Here is a 19846-nt window from a genome sequence, read left to right as displayed (position 1 = left end):
TTAACCTTTTTTAAAACATACAGTGAACATCTTAGCAACCATCAATTCAAATACAACCCCCAAAGAATACAACACTAAGTAATGCTTAATAACTTCCCGAACAACATCCAGACAAAATAAACACCTTTTAACAGAAGCACATTAGGTTTACATTCACTACTGAGAACATTTATAATTCTGAATTCACCAAATGATCAAGAGATAGTCTTTTGATGGCAGAGAGAACAGCAGCACACCTGCTTTGCCTGGCTTCAGCTCCAACACTGAAAACGAAACTAAAACACACCCTGCAGCCTGCTCAAAAACGAATGTAAAAAGCTGACAGACAGCCCAGCTCCACCCACACTCTGACATCACTGCAGTAATAAACACCCATTTCTTAAAGGTACTCTCACTACAGATATTTATACACACCCATTTATAAACACCCATTTCTTAAAGGTGCTCTCACATGACAATAGTAAGGCACAGGTCTAATATGTTTAATATTATTGAGAACGGTGAAGTTTTGGAACTGAGCACTTGTGAATATGGTTCAGTGACTTCAGGTAGTCCATGAGTTGAAAAGCATTGACGTAATCTTTCAATGGTAGCATGTGATAAATGGGAAGCCTTTTAAGCTGGAAGTGATGCAAGGGTATCAGCCACTGTGATGGGTGAGCATACATTTTGGTACCTAAAAGAAGGAACCCAATCATTGAACCTGAAGAGCACTTCTGCATAGTTGAAGGCTTATAGGGGAGAAACAATAAGAATAAAAAGCACCACAATGGTATCTTTAAGGTATAGACAACAGTCTACCCAACTCCCAGTCATAATAGTGACGGGTGGAAGACCAAGTGTTCTCGGCAACGATTGGTTTAAAGAAATCAAGTGAATTGGGCTGAGATGTTTCCAGTAAGGGAAGCGAGACTGCACAATCTGAAAATATATATTTTTTCTGATAGAATTTACAGTGCAGAAGGAGGCCATTCGGTCCATTGAGTCTGCACCGGTCCTTGGAACGAGCACCCTACTTAAGCCCACACTTCCACCCTATCCCCGTAACCCCACCTTTTGTACACTAAGAGCAATTTATCATGGCCAATGCACCTAACCTGCGCATCTTTGGACTGTGGGAGGAAACCAGAACACCCAGAGGAAATCCACGCATACACGGGGAGAACGTGCAGACTCCGCGCAGTGACCCAAGCTGGAAATCGAATCTGGGACCCTGGAGCTGTGAAGCAACAGTGCTAACCACTGTGCTACCATGCCAAGAGTATGTGGGCAGCACGGTAGCATTGTGGATAGCACAATTGCTTCTCAGCTCCAGGGTCCCAGGTTCGATTCCAGCTTGGGTCACTGTCTGTGTGGAGTGTGCACATCCTCCCCGTGTGTGCGTGGGTTTCCTCCAGGTGCTCCGGTTTCCTCTCACAGTCCAAAGATGTGCAGGTTAGGTGGATTAGCCATGATAAATTGCCCTTAGTGTCCAAAATTGCCCTTAGTGTTGGGTGGGGTTACTGGGTTATGGGGATAGAATGGAGGTGTTGATCTTGGGTAGGGTGCTCTTTCCAAGAGCCGGTGCAGACTCGATGGGCCGAATGGCCTCCTCCTGCACTGTAAATTCTATTCTATGAGAGTGTCTTCTGTGATAAATTAATCAAAATCAAAGGGCTACAAGCTGAGATATATATTGATCCAGAGACAACTCCCCGATTCTTTAGGGCAAGACCAGTACCAAATGCCTTACGAGAAAAAGTGGATATTGAGTTAAACAGGTTGACAGAACTAAGCATTATCCAGCCAGTTGAGTTATCAGAATGGACAGCAACTATAGTCTCCGTATTGAAACTGGTCTAGTCCATTTGAACGTGGTGATTGTAAGCTAACAATTAGTTAGGCCACCAGGCTGGATAAAATCCAAACCAGGGAATTTAAGACCGGTATGCAAAACTGTCAGAGGTCAATCTTATGCTATGGGCGAGGCGTTTTTAGAACCCCAAAATGTATCATGGAGTTCAACCAACCTCTCCCTTTAATGGATTTGTTGCTTTTCCGAGCACGCGGCTTGTTCTCCAGGTGTGATATTGCAATTATGGACACGTGGGGTTTTAAACACAAAACAATGTTTATTCTATGAACTCAACTTAACCTTTTAAATAAACATCGGATCCCTTAACACCCCTGACTTCAAAGATAACCCTGAAAATAATACACCACTAAATAATCCCTCAAAATGTTCCTTCAAATATCCAAAAAGCTTCAAACCTTCAGAACAGTAACACCCCAGTCACAGTTAATATATATTTTCTGTTTTATGGCAGAGATATATATGCTTGGTTGACTTCAGCTCCAGCACCTTGCTTTCTTCCTGCAGCTCTCTGGAAACATACAGACACACCCAAGCTGCTTTTTCAAACTGGCTTTCTCCCTTCAAGCAGATCACAGCAAACCAGAACTTCTCAAGCTGCTGTCTCAAACTGGCTTTCTCCTTTTAAGCAGCTCACAGCAAAACAGCCAGGCACTTTTAAACTGCTCTCAGCAAAACCAGCCAGGCACTTTTCACAACTGAAACTTCAAAATGGCTGAACTGAGCTGAGTTCCACCCACTCTCTGACATCACTGTTTTCTTAAAGGTACATTGCTTACACATCCATTTCTTAAAGGTACTCTCACACGACACTTACACAAAGCTGAATATCAGCAACTCAAATTAGCTAATGCTTCCCGGGGTATGACACAATAAACAGACACAAAGGCCTATTCCTGTACATGCCCTGCTCTTTAGAGTGTTTTCAGCATATGCAATATCCCAAAGGACAATGGAGAGTCTGCTACCACAGATTGTAGTATACATTAATGATGTCTTTATAACTGGACCGACAGAGGCCGAATATCTCGAAATTTAGAAAAGATGCTAAAGAGATTTCAGGAGGCTTGAGTACACCTCAAGAAAGATAAGTGCGCCTTTCAAGCCACCGAAGGGACCGACTGGAGCACCGTGTGGATGCACAAGGATTACACTACATGGAAGGCACGGTCAAAGCGATAAAGGAGGTGCCTGACCCCAAAAACAGAACTTAACTCAAATCGCTTTTTGGCAAGGGTAAACTACTGTAGATGTTTCTTTTAACCATACTTATCAATGATGTTGGCGCAAGAAACACTATTGTTGGTCTTGGAAGGCTCCCGCAGAGGAAGCGTTCAACATAGTACATTTCACCATATCTAACAAATTTATATTGACCTCCGATGCCTCTCCACGTAGTGTTGGTGAGGTGTTGTCCCATTAATCCAGGCGGGAGACCAGCACCATTACAGGCAGGTTTGCTTGTAGCAATGACTGGGTTCATTTGTGGCCTGGAGTGGGATTTGAACCCAGGACATTGCAGCTCAGAGGCAGGACAGCCATCCACTGAGCCACTCCAGCTCCCTGCATTCACACAATACAGCAGCAATAGTTGTGAGAGCAGATAGATGGGCAGTACGGAAACTATTGAAGTCATGCATTACCTAGTTCATCACTCATTTTAAAGTCAAGTTAGATTACCAAAGGCTGGATTCCAAGATAGACCAAGAGGGGTGGGGTGGGGGAGAGGTTGCAATAGTGAGGGAAAAACAGGTCAATGGAAGAAATGTAAAATTAATTGATAATAAAAATGGGGTGAAGGTGGAGGAGAGAGTTCACAGTCGAAAGTTGTTGAACTCAGTGTTAAGTCCGGAAGGCTGTAATATGCCTAATCGGAAGATGAGTTGCAGTTTCTCCAGTTTGCGCTAGGCTTCACTGGAACATTGCAGCAGGCCAAGAACGGACATGTTGACATGAGAGCAGGGTGAGGTGTTGGGGGTGATAGAGGAGTGGACCAAGGTATTCTGGATGGAACTGTCCCCATGAAATGCTGGCAGGGGGAGTGAGAGGACAATGTGTTTGGTGGTGGCATCATGCTGGAGTTGGCGGAACTGCCAGAAGATGATCCTTTGAATGCAGAGGCTGGTGGGGTGAAAAGTGAGGACAAGGGGGACCCTATCCAGGTTCTGGGAGGGAGGGAGGGGAAGTGAGCAGAGGTGATGAAAATAGGTCGGATACGGTTGAGAGCCCTGTCAACCACAGTTGGTGGGGAACCACGATTGAGGAAGAATGAAGACACGTCTGCAGCACCATTTTGGAAAATGGTATCATCGGAACAGATGCGATGGAGGCAATCTCATCCTGTTGGGCAAATGGAAGAAAAGGAAAAGGAACATCTCAGAATTATAGCACGAAGGCATCTTTCAAATAGAACTTGCCAGTTATATGCAGAATGAGGCAGTGTGTAGCTGTGTACGAGGTATTGCGCAAATGAGGTAGGTGAAGTAAAAGATTGTACTCACCATGAAGTTGTGGGAAATCACAGACTCAATGTCTACACTTCCTATCTTGCCTCCAAACCTAGAACATCCGGGATCCTCTCCTGAAAAGTTCAACGACCACAGACCTAATCGACTGAAACTTCTTGCATTCATTTTATTTGCAACATTCTTATCTATTGCATGGAAACATACATAGAAAATAAGCAGAAGGAGGCCATTCGGCCCTTCAAGCCTGTTCTGTCATTCATTTTGATCATGGCTGATCATCAAGTTCAATAACCTGATCGCACCTTCCCCCCATATCACTTGATCCCTTCAATCCCAAGACCTATATCTATCTCCTTCTTAAAATTACACAACATTTTGGCCTCAGCCACTTCCTGTGGTCATCAATTCCATCATAAATTCACCACTCTCTGGGTGAAGCTGAGTATCACTTAAGTTTCCACGACATAACCAGTGAAGCATGAGCATTCCTTTCCGCTTGAAAATACATGAACAATATCGGCACTTTGGCACAGTGTTTACCACTGCTGCCTCACAGCGCCAGTGACCTGGGTTTAATTCTGGCCTTGGGTGAGTGTGTGGAGTTTTCATGTTCTGCTCGTGTCTGCGTGGGTTTCCTGCGGGTGCTCCAATTTCCTCCCACAGTCGAAAGATGTGCAGGTTAGGGGATTGGCCATGCTAAATTGCCCATTAGTGTCCAAAGGATTAGGTGAGGTTACAGGGATCAGTCGAGGGAGTGGGCCTAGTAGAATGCTCATTCAGAGGATCGGTGCAGACTCGAAGGGCTGAATAGCCTTATTCTATACTGTAAGATTCTATGACTATGTCTAATTGTCAAAGTGCTGTGATATTTCTGCAAGCCTGCAGTGAAGGACGATGTTAAGATAGATACACAAAATTACATTGAGTGGAATTTTGAATTCCCATGGTCAGTCAGCTTGGAGGCAGAAAGGGCATGCACTGAGGAGGGATGGTGGTGTACCCAGATCCCACCTTCACCAGAATTAGTCCTGGCTGAGAAGGCACTTGGTCGGCCTTCCTGCCCCACTGCCAATTGAGGCCCTTAAATGGCTAATTAATGACCGCCTAAGGACCTCATTCCACCACCACTGATATTAACTCTTCTTCATCCAACTCAAAGAGCATTATCTATTTGCTTCCCTTTAAATATCTTGTCAGATTCATTATGCAGTAACATTGAAGATTGGAGCAAAGCTTAGTAATAGTCATCTTAGCAGACTTGCTCTTCATTTGGCTCCTGGTGAGATCATATTGACTCTTGTGACAACCAAACTTCATTGAATGTGATATTTACTCCTCCGTTCTGGATGTCAAGAAAGCATACGGAATGCTTGCCTTCATTGGACAGGGCATTGAGTATAAAAATTGGTACGTCATGCTACAATTGTATAGAACCTTGTCTAAGACCGCACTTGGAATATTGCACACAATTCTCATTGCCACACTACCAGAAGGATTTGGAGGCTTTGGAAAGGGTGCAGAGAAGATTTACCAGGATGTTGCCTGGTCTGGAGGGTGTTAGCTATGTGGAGAGGCTGAATAGACTCAGACTGTTTTCTTTAGAAACACGGAGGTTGAGGGGTGACCTGATAGAGATCTACTAGATTATGAGGGGCATGGATAGAGTGGATGGCAGGCACTTTTTTCCAGGGTGGAGGGGTCAGTCACCAGAGGGCATAGGTTTAAGGTCCGTGGGGAGATGTGCGAGGCAGGTTTTTTAGTCAGAGGGTGGTGAGTGTCTGGAACGCGTTGCCAGGGGAGGTTGTGAAAGCAGATACATTAATGGAATTCAAAAGGTATCTTGACAAACACATGGATAGAATGGGTGGAGAGGAATATGGCACAAGGAAGTGCTGAGGGTTTTGGCAAAGGTTGGTATCATGATCGGCGCAGGCTTGGAGGGTCTAAGGGCCTGTTTCTGTGCTGCATTGTTCTTTGTTCTTTGTCTCACAGCAAGAGCTTCAAATTTGCTTCGCTAGATGGAATAATGTTGGACTGCTGCCTTGGTCCATCCATTTTGGCCCTTTGTTTGCAGCAGGGTAACTTTTAAGGTGACCAGCAGACCGGAAAGTGCTGCTGACACCAGATGATCCATTTTCTCATCCTGAAACACTTGGCAGCACACTATGCTTCCACAAATATCACAAGTGAGCTCAGCCTACATTATGTTGGCTGCTTGGCGAAAGGCACTGGAGGCAAATGCAGCATCCAATGAGCAACAGTTTTGAGCTTTCTTAAGTGTTACTTAATCCTGTTTGGACTTAGCCAACGATTAGAGATTCGAGCAGATCATTTCCTCAGAAAACTTAAGTAAAAAGACTGGCCCAGACCAACTGAATGATCACTTCAGAATTAACTGCATTAGAGCATAAGAAATGGGAGCAGGAGTAGACCAGATGGCCTGTTGAGCCTGCCCTGCATTTAAATATGAACATGGCTGACCCTTGGCTTCACATTTGTGCCCACTCCCCTTGATTTTTTGACTGACCAAAAATCTGTTTATTTCAGCCTTAAATATATTTAATAATGGACCAACCACAACCTTCTCAAGGAGAGAACTCAAAAGATTCACAATCCTTTGAGTGAAGAAATTTCTCCTCATCTCAGGCCTAAAATATTGGGCCTTTATCCTGATGCCCCCATGTTCTTGATTCCCCAGCCAGGGGAAACAACCTCTCAGTGTCTACCCTGACAAGTCCCTTCAGAATAATTGTGCTCATGTCCTTAACTATATTAAATAAATATACATCGATGACATTTTTTTCCTTTGGACCCACGGCGAAGAATCACTGAAACGACTACACGATGACATTAATAAGTTCCATCCAACCATCAGACTCACCATGGACTACTCTCCAAAATCAGTTGCATTCTTGGACACACTTGTCTCCATCAAGGACGGTCACCTCAGCACTTCGCTTTACCGCAAACCCACGGATAACCTCACGATGCTCCACTTCTCCAGCTTCCACCCTAAACACATTAAAGAAGCCATCCCCTATGGACAAGCGCTCCGTATACACAGGATCTGTTCAGACGAGGAGGAGCGTAACAGACATCTACAGACGTTGAAAGATGCCCTCGTACGAACGGGATATGGCACTCGACTCATCGATCGACAGTTCCAACGCGCCACAGCGAAAAACCGGACCGACCTCCTCAGAAGACAAACATGGGACACATCCGACAGAATACCCTTCGTCGTCCAGTACTTCCCCGGAGCGGAGAAACTACGTCATCTTCTTCACAGCCTTCAACACGTCATTGATGACGATGAACATCTTGCCAAGGTCATCCCCACACCCCCACTACTTGCCTTCAAACAATCGCGCAACCTCAAACGAACCATTGTTGCAGCAAACTACCCAGTCTTCAGAACAGTGACCTCGACACCACACAACCCTGTCATGGCAATCTCTGCAAGACGTGCCAGATCATCGACATGGATACCACTATTACACGTGAGAACACCACCCACCAGGTATGCGGTACATACTCGTGCGACTCGGCCAACGTTGTCTACCTCATACGCTGCAGGAAAGGATGTCCCGAAGCATGGTACATTGGCGAGACCATGCAGACGCTGCGACAACGAATGAACGGACATCGCGCAACAATCACCAGGCAGGAATGTTCCCTTCCAGTCGGGGAACACTTCAGCAGTCAAGGGCATTCAGCCTCTGATCTCCGGGTAAGCGTTCTCCAAGGCGGCCTTCAGGACCCGTGACAACGCAGAATCGCCGAGCAGAAAATTATAGCCAAGTTCCGCACACATGAGTGCGGCCTCAACCGGGACCTGGGATTCATGTCGCATTACATTCATTCCCCACCATCTGGCCTGCAAAATCCTACCAACTGTCCTGGCTTGGTACAATTCACACCTCTTTAACCTGGGGTTACCCCATCTCTGGATCTGTAAAGATTTAATCACCTGCTAATGCTCGCATTCCAAGCATTGTTTGGCATCTTTGAATTTGTCTATATATGTGTTTCTGGAACAGACCTCTTCATTCACCTGAGGAAGGAGCAGCGCTCCGAAAGCTAGTGACATCGAAACAAACCTGTTGGACTTTAACCTGGTGTTGTAAGACTTCGTACTATATTAAATAAAGCACTAGCTTTCAAGGGGAAAGTTCCACCTCAATGCATAATCCTGTCAATCAACCAAACAGCGCACGGCATGTCTGCAGTATGTGGCATGTTTCCGGCCGTGCAATAGTGAAATACACTGGGCATCGGAGTGGGATTCTCCCACCATTCACGCAGCAGGATTCTCCATTCCTGCTGCAGTGAATGGGAGATTTGGCTGAGCGCCAAACTTTCCGTCCTCTCCAGCAGCGGTAGCGGGTCGGACCCGCAACGGGGAATCCCAGCCGATACACTTTAAACGCCGACATTGCTATTTATTTCTGCTTGTTCATATGGTGCCCACTTTTATTTTGCATGCTCAATCATTACCTTCCTTGCCTGTCAGGGCTTTCGAGTTCACGCTAACATCTGTCGAAGTCACGGAGATAAAAAGAAAATAGATAAAAGCGAAACCACCAACAGTGGAAATCTGGAATAATCCTGGAATGCAGAGCAACATTAACATGAATCTGGAAAAGCTATAAATTAGGCAGAAAAGATCCGTCCTGGTAAACTGTTAACTTCGCTTTTTCTTTCCGCTGCTGGTTGATGATGTAAACTTCGATCATTACCTCCTGGCGCCAAACTATTTCCAATTATTCCAGTACCAGCCTCCCTGAACAGGTGCCGGAATGTGGCTACTAGGGGCTTTTCATTAGTAACTTCATTGAAGCCTACTTGTGACAATGAGAGATTATTATTATTATGTGCAGCGAGAAAGGGGGAATCACCGATTCTTGTTTACGAGACAGTCTTGCACTATTGTCCAGATGGATGGAAAGAGGGGGTTATCAATCAATCTACTTGTTCCTTAAATTGTACAAATGGCATGGTTTAAACAAGCTCTCCCCCACCCCCCGCTATAAATAATGCAAAGGCTTGGCACAGAATCAGCCTCATTTGCTGGAGAGGTATGAATGTTGTGACTGCCAATGTAACCTTGACATTTACCTCTCCCTACGAGGCAAGATTCAGTAAAAAAATAAAAACAAGACCTATTTGGGCCGAGTAGCTTCAATAAAAGCATACGTCTCTCTTCCCTTTAACAACATTGAAATTCATACATTTTACTTTTGATCTGACAGATAATTGAGGAATTATTTTGTTTCTTCGCTGTTTCTCTTTAGTTTTGCCAGTTGTAAAATTCGGAATGTTTGAGAATCCAAAGATGTCAGATGTCCGTGGTTTACCTGGGTGATCCTGCTGGATCTAAGGTTGGACTGTGACAGGCGATAGCAGAGTTTTGGTCAGGGCCTGCATATTTGGGTCTTTCTGCCAATTTTGAAATTTTTTTGGCCCTCTTTCCAAGGTCACGATTTAAGCCAAGCTGCTGCCAATCTCCGTCATAATGTGTGCCATTTCTCCAGCTGGTGTTGTTTTAATGATGTTGATGTCAACACTCCACAGTACCGAGCCCTCGCATTTGAATGCTGTCAATGCTGGAGTTCTCAGGAGGCATCAATGGTAGCTGTGTCCTTCAGCCTTAACTCTGAAATTCTCACATTAAACCTACCTGGCTTCCTCTCGTCCATAAAACCGAACTGCGCCTGTCCTTAGAAGCCAAATTTTGTTTGATGACACTTCTGTGAGCTTCTGTAGTACACTTCATTGCCCGAAAGTTGCTATGTAAATGCAGGTTGTTGCTGCATCCAGCACATTTGGTGAGATGCCATTCCTTCAGATTTCCCCTTTGGAAACTCCCCCCCACCCCACCCCCCAAACCACTATCCCTCCATATTCCTCCCCCCTTTTTTAAATCCCTCCTTAAATGCTCACCTCTTTGCAGAAGACCTCTGATCTCCCATTTTACTTTTTCTTATCTGTAGTTGAGCACCCATTTCTTGTGCATTGCCCATTTCTGTACATTGCAGGCACTGTAAATTCAAACTTTTGGTGAGGAAAGACACCAATCACCTCCACAATCCCCACACACTAGACTTCCAAAGATTAGTGTCCCGCACATGAAGTGATTATATATTGGCTCATAAGGTTTCTGGAGATCATTCACCACCAGAAAACTGCCAGGTAATAAGAAAGAATAAATTGCTTTTTTAAAAATTGCAAACTGCAGTTCCCTTAAGGGATTCAGATTTTTAAAATTAATTCATGAGATCTGGGTTTCACTGAGAAGTACAGCACTTATTGCCCTGCTTAATTGCCCTTGAGAAGGTTGTGATGTGGCGCTAAGTAAATGTTGAGAAAAGGCATACATGACAAATTAGATGCTTCTGCTACCTTTTTAAAAAATATTGTTGTTTTTTCCATTTTGTTTTGACAACATTAATGTCAGAACATAGTTTCCTTTCTAACAGCGTTGTGGTCCCTGACTCTGGAATGCCGCTATCTACATCACAGGTGCTGAGGTCAAGAGGATGAAAATTATTGTGGCAGCACCTAATCCACAGCCTTCCCACAAAAACAGTCCCATCATTAATAGAGGCAATACAGTATGTTAAGTGCTGTGAAGTTCACAGAACTGGGTGGAATGTTCAAAGTAATTCTGGCCCTAAGGTTTGTGATATGCTTTCATTAAGTCATTTTACACTGTGATGGAAATGATGATGGCTTTGGCTCTGAGAGGTGTCCATGGAGATGACTCTGAACTGGATTGACACTGTGGCAATGAAGGGTAACGCTCCCTCCAGCGCAGCCAATTGCGGACAAATGGTGCAAGATTTGTGGATAGGCAAAAATGGAAGATTGATGGGGAACATTAAGATTTGACACATCTCTTTCCATGATGACAGTCCTGTCCAACTTAACAAAACTTTCCTTTTGTCACATAGTCGTAAGTAGTTGCACTTCACAGAATCACAGAAAATACAGTGCAGAACAGGCCCTTCAGCCCGTCGAGTCTGCACTGATACATGAAAGACACTTGACCTACCTACTGAATCCCATTTGCCAGCATTTGGCCCATAGCTTTGAATGTTGTGATGTTTCAAGTGTTCATCCAGGTGCTTTTTAAAGGATGTGAGGAATCCCGCCTCCACCACCCTCCCAGGCAGTACATTCCAGAGCGTCACCACCCTCTGGGTAAAAACGTTTTTCCTCACATCCCATCCCTAAAACTCCTGCCTCTCACCTTTAAGATGTGTCCCCTCGTGACTGGCCCTTCAACTGAGGGGAACAGCTGCTCCCGATCCACTATGTACATGGCCCTCATAACCTTGTAGACCTTGATCAGGTTGCCCTTCAGTCTTTTCTGCTCCAATGAAAACAACCCAAGCCTATCCAACCTCTCTTCATAACTAAAATGTTCCTTCCCAGGCAACAGCTGAGTGAATCTCCTCTTCATCCCCTCCAGTGCAATCAGATCCTTCCTATAATTTGTCAACCAGAATTACACACAGTACTCCAGCTGTGGCCTCACCAAATTCCTATACAACTCCAACATGACTTCCCTGCTTTTATAACCTATGCCTCGATTGATAAAGGAAAGTGTTCCATTTGCCTTTTTCACCACTCTATTAACCTGCCCTCCCGCCTTCAGAGATCTATGGACAAAGTCCCTTTGTTCCTCGGAACTTCCCAGTTTCATGTTGCTCATTGAATACTTTTTGTCAAATGATTCCTTCCAAAATGGATCACCTAACGTTTTCCAGGGTTAAATTCCATACGCCACTTATCCGCCCATTTGAGCATTCCATATATGTCTTCCTGTAACCCAAGACACTCAATCTTGTGTATTGTCATTCAGAAGGCTTCACAAAACACTTCACATGCGATGAGGAACTTTTGAAAAGTAATAATTGATAGTCACCAAATGGTAAGTTTGCTTAAAAGTACTTAGCTATTTGTGGATTTGGGAGTTACAGGAACGCTGAAGACACTTGCCAGGTCCACATCAGCCCTCCCCCTCCCTCTCAATTGCTTCCCACACTCCCAATTATCTCCCCCACCACACAAGGCAAGCAGCCTCAGTGCATCCAGTAGGTATGAATGAGGCTTGCGAGGCTCAACGTCAAATGTGCCTCAGCCTACACAGATACCCACTTCGTATTGGTAGGCAGCGCAAACAAGTTCCTAGGCCACTCGTCTCAATTGGTGTCACTGTAGAGTGTAGCAGTTACAGTCAGAATGAAGGAGTATCTTATGGATGAGATCGCTGAACTTGATTGAGTACTGCCTTTCCCACCAGTCTTCCTGAGAAATGTATATCACCGAATGGATTTTTTTTTCCCTTTGTCCTTTGCTAGTGAAGTTTGAGTTGAACAAAAGAGCAAATACCTGAGTCCCTGAGCGAACAAGGGCGACAGAAAATGTTGACTTATTGACTTTTAAGCGAGTGTATGATTTATAGTTCAGAAGAACCAAGCCCAGATTCCAGCACCAGGTGCTCAACACGACAGCGTTGTTGTCAGGAGGCTAGCTACGAATGACACGGAAAACAATGAGAGAGGTCAGTTTTGGGTAGAAGGCGGCATTGCCCCATAGAAGGCTGATTATTCATAGCAAAAGAACCATGGAGTGAGAGAGCACAGTTTTCATGTGAAGAGACAAAAGGTGGCAAGAAGGATGAGTGATGGACAGATTTATCAACCGTAAGAATCTACAGTATTTTGCACCTGAGGTTTTTGGTGTCAAATTCTTTCTGGTTTGATCTTCCGCGAGCACAATGAACCCACAGTGCTGATCCCAGTGGTCTTATTATTGCTAATTAGTTCTAGGCATCTGCGAGACGAGAGAGCTGGAACGGGCAGCAAACTAAATCAGTCAGTGAGGGAGGGTATGCTATTGTATGGGCTTTTTCCCAACCGGGAATTATTCTGTGTGCACTGAAGCACTGCCCTTTCCCAAAATTAATGAAATAGCATCTCAGCAATCAGCATTGAGGGATGCTTGTCCTGCATTAGCACAGTATTGTCACAGGGAACGTACATCTAGCCTGCTTGCTTCAAAAGTATGCAGTGAATTCAAAGGGCACATGTTTGACTGCAACAAAGGTCTACTGGAGGAAGACATAAAAGCAGAAAATTACAGCTTAGCTTTCATAATTAGGTTTAACCGTGTAATGTGAACAAATAGCGCCAGGTTCTGAAGAAAGCGGCCTGATATTTTTTCATGCCTGGATGCATTGCCCCATGATCCTTGCTGATCAATAACAGATTAAAGAGATTAAGTAGAGAAGCAAAAACAACATTCCATTCGAAACCAGTTGAAGGTTAGCCACTATTTGTTGCCTTAACCCAAAAGCGTATATCGCTTTGTTTAGAAACAAATGATTATCACCGCAGTTTCTTAGCTCCAAGCTGTACTTTCATATTTAGTGCCCAGCATACCTAGCGGTTACTAAGCATTTCACATCAGGAGTGCTCCCTGCCTGTGTTCAGTGTATCCCTCTACTAAAAGGACATTATCATTTGATTAATTGCCTCGCAAAGATCGCCAATCACGTCTCGTACTCCATGGCCAAGCTATTAGGCGGCATGGTAGCACAGTGGTTAGCACTGTTGCGTCACAGCGCCAGGGTCCCAGGTTCAATTCCCGGCTTGGGTCACTGTCTGTGCTCTCCACGTATCTGCGTGTGTTTCCTCTGGGTGCTCCGGTTTCCTCCCACAAGTCCCGAAAGACATGCTTGTTAGGTAATGTGGACATTCTGAATTATTCCTCAGTGTACCCTAACAAGTATCAGAATGTGGCGACTAGGGGCTTTTCACAGTAACTTCATTGCAGTGTTGATTTAAGCCTACTTGTGACAATAAAGATTATTATTAGTTTGCACTGCCTTCCTGGGAATGATACCAATGCTGGAAATGCCTGTGCCTTTTTTGCCACATGCGACCGGTGAGCTGCTAATACATGCTGAGCATCCCAGGCAGCTTATAAAAAGAATTACAGCCAATAAAATACTTTCAAAATGTAACCACTATAGTAATGAAGGAAGGGTGGTAGCCAATATGTGCTCAGCAAACTCCCAGAAACAGCAATAGCCATCAGCAAAATGGCACTGGAGTTTTGTCGCCAGCAGCACTCCTTAGCTAGTTCCAGAGATAGGAGTTAGAGATTGGTGGGCTGGAGCTGAGCGGAAGAAGGGAACAGTCTTCAGCACTGCCATGGAGTTGGGAGGACCGCTCCTGTCCCCCCAGCCTCCACATTCAGGTTTGTACTTTTCAACAAACTTACCACTTTAGCACGATCTTTAACTAGTCGGGCCACATGTAAGCCTGTTTTTTCTTGAACGTGGCCAGCCCATCAGGCCAATTTTATAAAGGGGGCTTCGTATCGGAATAAGGCCACTTGTTGGCATGGACAACGAGTCCAACAGCTTTCCCAAGCACAAGATCAGGAGGACACTTTTCAGCCAGGATGGTGGAGACTGTTCATTTCTGGAACCATATTGCTGCCATATAACACAGAAAACATTGCACCATCCACATGTAATAATAAGATTTTAACTTTCACCTCTGTGCAGAAAACTGGTGATGAACTTCAGTGCGAAGGCAAACTGGGCAGGGGGTATAACTGGTAGTCAATCCTGTTGTCTGCGCAATGCCTATTGCATTTGATGCAGTGACCCAATGTAAATACTGTCCTCTTCATTAAATCGGCTACAATGAATGTCAATCCTTTGACCGTCAAGCACCTTATTCTGTCCTGTCAGAAGAAAGCATTCTGCACACGCTTAATGCAAAGTGCAACCAAATTTCTTTTCAACAGAGCGCAAAGTATCTTGGCATGATTCCACAATCTGGTGCAGATCCCAACAGCGTGTAGTGTTTGCAAATAGTACCGCTTCTGAAATCGTGATCACATTAAGAAAGTAAACCCAGTCAGCTTGATTCACAAAATGCTTTTCATAGATAACAGGAATACATTTGCATGTAAATCCCTTAAATTATAATGATGTTTACCTGGGTACTTTGTTTCTGACTTGAATGCTGCCCCTTGCAGACATTGCAAATGGAATTGCCCCAGTTGTTAATATTTGGGCAGTGGTCATTTATACTTTCGGAATAGATAAGTTTGTATATATTGTCCACAAACTGCGACTTCAACTAGACCGACTTTGAAGTTAACAGTTTGAAAGCAGGTTGCAGGAAGTCATGACATTGCTTCTCCTGATTTTAATGCAAACAGGGGGCGCAGCTATTCAACTTTCTTGATGCAGCATTTGAATATTGAAAAAGATTTTTTCAAAAATAAACTTAAATTCTTAGTCAAGGATCAGTAGCAGCAATCTCACATTCAGAAGGTTGTTAGTTCAAGACCTACTCCAGAGACATTTATTTGTTTATTGATGTGGACATCACTGGTAAGGGCAACATTTATTGTTCATCCCTAATTGAAAAAGTAGTAGTGAGCTGTCTTCCCCCAAGTGGTGTAAGCACACGCACAATGCTGTTAGGTAGTTCTTTCCAAGACTTTGACCCAGCAATAGTGAAAGAACAGGGATATAGTTCGAAGTCAGGATGATAAGTGGCTTGGACGGCAATTTGAAAGTGGCGGTGTTCCCATGTATCTGCTGCCCTTGTCCGTTTAGATGGGAGATGTTGTGGATTTTCAAGATCCCCCATCAAAGAAGCCTTAGCGAGTTGTTGCAATGTATCTTGCAAATGGTGACACAGGTGGCCCTGCACAACACTGGCTGGGTGCTCAGTCTACTGGACAGGTGGTTTGTGATACAGAAGGATACCAACAGCACAGGTTCAATTCCTACACCAGCTGAGGTTATTCTAGAAGGCCCACCTTGCCCCTTGCCTGAGGTGTGGTAATCCTCAGGATAAATCACCACCAGTCAGCTCTCTCCCTCAAAGGAGAGAACAGCCCATGGTCATCTGCTATTACGGCCACTTGACTTTACAACAATGGTGGAGGGGGTGAATGCTTTAGGTGGAAAATGGCATGCCAAACACTAAGCTTCTTCATTGCCGATAGTCTCAAACTTTTTGAGTGTTGCTGGAGCTGCACTCATCCAGGCAAGTGGAGAATATTTCATCACACCCCTTACTTGTGCCATATAGATGGTAGGCAGACCATGCAAGTCAGAAGGTCAGTTACCCATCGCAGGATTCCTAGCCTCTGACCCAAGCTTGCAGCCACAGTGTGCGTACAGCCAGCCCAGTTATATTCTGGTTGGTGGCAAACGCCAGGATTTTGATGGTGGGAGATTTAGCAATGGTCAAGGGCAGATGGTTAAATTCTCTCTTGTTGGTGATGGTCATTGCCTGAGCTGACAGTCAAGAGCAGTACTGGGCAAAATGTTGACATGCAAGTCTTTCTTCAGGTAATTGAGCAGTCAATGTAAACATCCAAGTCTCCAAATGCAGGACATCAGCTCAGTTGGAAAGATCAGAACAATGAGAATAAAGAAAGATTTGCATTTATATAGAGCCTTTCATGGCCTCAGGACTTCATAAAGTGCTGTGCAACCAATTAAGTACTTTTGAGGTGTAGTCACTGCATTAATTGTGGAAGGTAAATTAACCATGCAGTGCTTTGATTTTAAATTACAGCTTACAAAAGATCATAGGAGAAGGAGTAAGCCATTCAGCTCCTCTGGTGTGTTCAGTGATGGCTGATCTGTGTCTTAACTCAATTTATCCATCTTTTGTCCATAACCTTTAATGGTCTGAGTCTACAAGAGTCTATCAATCTTAGTTTTGAAATTTGCCATTGACTTACCCTCAAGAGGTATTTTTATTTGTGATGGAGAGGGAGAGGAAAAAGTTCCCGAATTCCCCAACCGTTTTGTGTGAAGACATTCTGCCTGACGTTACCCCTGAATGGCTGAGCTCCAGTTTCAAGATTATGACTCCTAATTCTGGATTCCCCAGCAGAGGAAATAGTTTCTCTCAATCTACCCTATCAAATGATTTAATCATCAAAGGGTCCTTTCGCTTGCCAGTTCACCAATAGCTTAAAACTCACGATGGAGATGCATATTTCTGCAGGATAAGGCTAACTATTAAATTCCAGCCTCAACCAATTAAATGAACGCAGGATTCGTAAAATTTCAGACTCTTAAGTTTTAAAAAGGTACTTGATTGGAGTGGTTTCATAAAAAGTTAAATATTTTGCAAACAGTTTGTACCCTGAATTATAAAGTTAACACGGAACTGAGTTCAAGCTGCAAAGTTAAGATAAGAGTTCCGAAGATTTTCTAAGCAGCCTTGCTCAGGCACGTTTACCCTAAATGGTTTAAGAATTTCCCATGGAAATGGCTTTCCTTGCAAATGAAATACCGCACAAGTGTAAATCCACCCATGTTTGTTGTGCCTGCGGAGAAGGTTAATGCTCCCTCTACTTTTCAGGTTGGCCAGTGTAAGTAATTTGCAGGGGCAAGCTATCAATAGTTCAGGAGTGAAAGGCCATTGCATTCTGTGACCCTGAAACTTCACTTTTCAGTATGAACCCTCCATGCAACCATCACTTAGTGATTTTGTAGATTAATTCCTGAAACACCAGAGGTCCTATTGAAAGCATTCCCAGGATTCTCAGAAGCAGTTGGCAACCATCACTATTACTTGCTTTCAGACTACAATCAATAGAGAAAAATTACTCAAGGGACAATCTGTGCTGAGTCTTCATAAATGAATCACATTCTATATATAGTGAACAAGGAAATGTTTCTCCAGGTTACCGAATTACAACTGAATGAAATGAAATGAAAATCGTCGCAATTAGGCTTCAAATGAAGTTACTGTGAGAAGCCCCTACTCACCACATTCCGGCTCCTGTTCAGGGAGGCTGGTACGGGAATTGAACCTGCGCTGCTGGCCTTGTTCTGCTTTACAAGCCAGTTGTTGAGCCCACTGTGCTAAACCAGCCCCTAACTTATATGTTATTTCCTGAAAACGAGATACAATTTTCAAAGGGATACAGGAACAGATAGGAAGGGGAGCTGTGCATTCATCACAGAACCTCAATTTTCATATTAGCGGGATTTAATGCTCAAAGCTCATTAACACTGATTTCAGTGAGCTAAAATTGACCCTGGTGCACAAGAACAGGGACATAGTACTGAGGGGAGTTATCTCAAAGACTAGTCAGTAGCAAACTGATCTAGTCAGAATGGTTTAGCTCAGTTGGCTGAATGTCTGGTTTGTGATGCAGATTGAGTCTAATCACAGGTTCAATTCCTGTACCGGTCAGGGAGTATTCATGAAAGTTCCACCTTCTCAACCTTGTCCCTTGCCTGTTAAATTACCAGCAGTCTGCTCTGCCCTGCAAAAGGGGAAAGCAGCCTATGGTCATCTGGGACTATGGTGACTTTATTTAGAACTCAATATTTGCAAAAATATGAAAGTCCACAAAGCAACAATAATGTCAAGAATGAACGCCCTCTCACCTTGTTGATTTTCATAGTTTGTGGGGTTTTTTTAAACTTCTTTTGACATTGAAGAATTTTATATTTGGATTTCAATAGTTTGAAGATAATGCAGAAATTTATTTGATTGTATAATTTCTCTGAATAGTACTAACAGGAACAGCAGAAAATATTCCCCATTAAATAGACAGGAATCAGTGAGTTACTGTGCAATTCTGAAGCAAAATTAAAAGCAAGTTAAGAGTCTAGAATGTATTAATCTTAATAGGTACTGTCAAGCCTCAACAAATTCAACTCATGTAAAACTGTAGTTATACATGGGCATTGGTGAGACCACACCTGGAGTATTGTATGCATGTTTCGTCTGCCTACCTAAGAAAGTATATAATTGCCATAGAGGGAGTGCAGCGGAGGTTCGCTAGGCTGATGCCAGGGTTTGTGGCGTTACGGTACCGGACCAGAGCCCCATGCATGCTGGGAAACTGGATGAGAAACACCAAGAATGTTGCAATTTGTTAATTGTGAGGAAAGGATACAGCACCCCCAGGAGTAAGTCCACTGACAAATAGGAATCATTTATATTAAAACAAACTGTATTTTTAACATAGGACCAAGTACATTAACATCACAGAAAATAGCTTACAATTAACAGTTGAACAATTCTTAACAATAAAAAAAAATATTTTTACTTCTAACTTAAACCTTCTCTATCTCCAATTAATCAAAGCCTATTTCAGGTCAAAAGCCACTTGTAAATAAAGTGAGCAAACCAGAGATACTTGCTGCTCTTTGTGTAGAGAGTTGTTTTTAGCAAAGGAGAGAGATTATTTCCAGGCACAACCTACTAGTCCTCTGTCTTTGGCAGACTAAAGGCTAAACTGCATGCTACAGACTTGGCTCCTCCAATTAATTACATAATCTCTATCCCAGTAACTGAATTATGACGATCTTATTAAGGCTAAATGCAACCCAGCAATTATTTTAACCCCAAGGAATCATCTTTCTACAAACAAAAGTCCATTAGCCCTATATAGATAAACAATTAACTGGTTAAAATTAATGATCATCTCACTTTTAGGACATCTTAAT

At 43.7% G+C, this 19846-nt stretch overlaps 1 long non-coding RNA gene across 1 annotated transcript in view; it reads right to left on the bottom strand.

The window, feature by feature from the left end:
• Positions 1–14989, bottom strand: part of LOC140429157 (uncharacterized) — a 41006-nt gene extending 26017 nt beyond the window's left edge. Inside the window, exon 1 of the long non-coding RNA XR_011948995.1 lies at positions 14893–14989. This is a non-coding gene — a long non-coding RNA (uncharacterized lncRNA). The remainder of the gene's footprint in view (positions 1–14892) is intronic.
• Positions 14990–19846: the final 4857 nt, after the last annotated feature.

Source organism: Scyliorhinus torazame, chromosome 9, assembly GCF_047496885.1.
Source record: "Scyliorhinus torazame isolate Kashiwa2021f chromosome 9, sScyTor2.1, whole genome shotgun sequence".
Taxonomy (NCBI): Eukaryota; Metazoa; Chordata; class Chondrichthyes; order Carcharhiniformes; family Scyliorhinidae; genus Scyliorhinus; species Scyliorhinus torazame.
Note: the sequence above shows the minus strand (reverse complement) of the source record. Positions and strands in the feature narration are given on the sequence as shown.